This window comes from Schistocerca serialis, chromosome 4 (assembly GCF_023864345.2).
Source record: "Schistocerca serialis cubense isolate TAMUIC-IGC-003099 chromosome 4, iqSchSeri2.2, whole genome shotgun sequence".
In the NCBI taxonomy this organism is placed as follows: Eukaryota; Metazoa; Arthropoda; class Insecta; order Orthoptera; family Acrididae; genus Schistocerca; species Schistocerca serialis.
This window is the reverse complement of record NC_064641.1, coordinates 495488497-495491577: the sequence shown is the minus strand read 5'-3', so window position 1 is coordinate 495491577 and position 3081 is coordinate 495488497. Positions and strand designations below refer to the sequence as shown.

Here is a 3081-nt window from a genome sequence, read left to right as displayed (position 1 = left end):
ATCCTCCCCTCTTTCCTCCACTACCAAATTCACAGTTCGTTGATGCCATAGGATACGTCCTACCAAAGGATCCTTTCTTTTTCTCAAGCTGTACTATAAATTTCTTTTTTTAACAACTCAATTCAGTGCTTCTACATCAGTTTACCGATCTACCTATCTAATCTTCAGTATTACAGCATAGTATCACATTTCGAAACATTCTTTCTAAAGACAAAATATCTTAATTGCGCAACATATTCTACTCTGACCTCGATGCGTATGCTCCTCCGCGATTCATCTTCTCTTTAATTCACTTTAAAATTAATTTCATCGGCATTCTGTTTGATGCTCTGCATTCGGCGACCGTAGTCGCATTAGAGCAAAGTTTTCAGTTTATGGAACAGAGAGACGTCACTGTGATGTGCGTGGTAGAGGGTAATTTTCACTGTACTGAATTTCAAGGTTGCTTCCCGTTGGTAAATTAATTGGTCCTACAATTCTGTGTGGTTTGTTATTTGTACAATTTTGTCTGCTCAATTTATAACTCTATCGGAAAGGTACATAGTGGTTGTACAAGCCGAAAATACAGCAAGTGGTGATTGGCAGTAAAGACACTACCAGCGTTAACTAACTCTCTTTTATGCTACTGCTGCAAAAATTAGTATCTAAGGATACATTTACATTATTTTATAGTTTATTAATTAATTTTATGATCAATTTTTGCTTACAGTCAACATTAAATTACATCTTACATTCAGATGAAAACAGTACTGATAATACCTTCTTTGACACCAAAGTTTTTATGATGCTGCTTGTACTAGGTATAATACTAAATAAAACTGTTATTGTGTCTTAAAAGAGGTGCTTATTCCCTTGTCCTATTGCATTCATACAGAGAATGAGACAGAAATAACTGCAGCATTGTGAATTTAACTTAACTTACTGCGTCCGAACAGACCTTGAGGCCCAACGGTACCCTCAGGCCGCCGTGTCATCCTCAGCCCACAGGCGTCAGGGGTATGGAGGGGGATGTGGTCAGCACACCGCTCTCCCGGCCGTATGTTAGTTTACGAGACCGGAGCCGCCACTTCTCAATCAAGTAGCTCCTCAGTTTGCTTCACAAGGGCTGGGTGCAACCCGCTTGCCAACAGCGCTCGGCAGCCCGGATGGTCTCACATCCAAGTACTAGCCCAGTCCGACAGCGCTTAACTTCGGTGATCTGACGGAAACCGGTGTTACCATTTCGGCAAGACCGTTGGCTTCCAATTTCAAAATTGGATAGAAATCTGTCACGGATTGCGCACTGACTGTCACTCTGAAATCGCCACAGATCCATAACATATATTTTGGCTTCTGCACTACAATGGTTGGCATTGCCAGTTAGCAACTAATAATGATGAATATCTGTTTAAGCGATTTACTTCCTGTTTCACTTTGTCCTTTAATGCAAATAGAATGTTGCGTACTTGACAGAATTTTGGCACAGCCGCCAGCTTCAACGTTATGGGCGCTTTGCAGGGTAATGTTACTTGTTGCTTCAGAAAATACTGTATCATATTACTGTAATAATCTTTGGAACTTTTCCTGAGGGATGTCAGTGTGAATATAATTCGTTCCTTCATGGACTGCAAAGCATAGTTTATTGAATAAATCAAGACCCAGTAAATTTCTAGCATCATGTGAACTGACTAAATAATAAATCTGACCTCTTTGGTAAATCACTTGCTTATAACATCCGTTACCAGATGTCCTTTGACTGGCACTTGTTAGTCACTGTAGCTAAACAGAGAACTCTAAAAGTCGGTAAATTTTGGCGTTCTAGTATTTTATATGCGTCGATATTAATTAAAGAAACTGAAGAACCTGAACCACTTTGACATTTCAGGGTCTCTTTATTAATTCTGAGATCAAGCCTAGTAATTTGCTGAAAAGATAACTTCCACTGGACTTTCTGTTCATGAAATTTTATTGATTCTTTCATGTTCGCTTCGAACACATATTTTACATTTATTATGAATCACTTTTGTGTCCTAGAGTGTCTTTATTACGTTGTCTGATTTGGTTCTTGTTACACACATCAACTTTGTGACCTACCTTTTTGCAGTGCGCCCATTTAGTGTTTCGCTAGAAAGAGTCCTCACACTTGTCATTAACAACACAGTGTGCACATGAACGCAACCATTCTCTATCGAGCCTGCTTATGAGAGAATCAGCATAAGACTGTTTACAGCCTCTATGCCCTGTAATTGTGCTGTTCATTCTTCGTAATCTCGATTTGGTTCCTTAAAACACTGAAAAATGTATAGTTGGCGGCTGCTGCTACGTACAGTTGTGACTCAGAATAAGATAGTATATTATTTTTAATTTCTGAGTATCAAAGAGTCAGCCCATCTGTTTCAGTACATAGCTTTTGAATCAACTTAGAATCTCGGTTTCCGCATTAGCAAGAAGAAAAGCTTTGCATTCAACATCATCTGTTCATTTGTGCGTGGTGAAATGTTTTTCCATTCCGTAAATAAATTTGGACCAGGCTCCTACTTTCACATAGAAAGCCATAAATTGTTGCAAAACCATAAAACTGTCTTAGATTTACTCGCTCTCTACTTCTAGTTTGGCCGCCCTTGCCACGAGCTATTCTTGGGTGGTGAATACTTATTGCAACAACAACATCATGGCTACAGCAATTCACGTTGAACCATTTCTGAAAAAGAAAGGGCAGACATATACTGAATTCTCGGTAGTTTTTCTGCAAAGGGAACAAGACTGGTAACAAGTATATGTGAAAATAGTAGCATCGTTCAAAATATACATATGCCACGGTCAAAATTAATTTGTTGGCACCAAAAGATTCAGTTTCACTTGCACTAGAAAATTGTGTTTAGTTATGTCATATCAGGTTATGTTGAACTGGCATTTTTGTTTTATTTCAGTAAAATCCTCGTATCCATGTTATGATATGGCATTGATTATGGTAAATCCTTGTAGCCTCTTCTTCTTTCCATAAATTCTCTTCCCTAATTTATGTTGTACCCGACAAATAGGAAACGAACCCCTCACCGCAGAAAGAAGTTGCTGTATAGAGGTAGTGTGGTTGCACGTAGT

At 38.8% G+C, this 3081-nt stretch overlaps 1 pseudogene; it reads right to left on the bottom strand.

Annotated features, from left to right (window-relative positions):
• Window positions 1-1121: 1121 nt before the first annotated feature.
• LOC126475716 (5S ribosomal RNA) lies at window positions 1122-1239 on the bottom strand (annotated as a pseudogene).
• Window positions 1240-3081: the final 1842 nt, after the last annotated feature.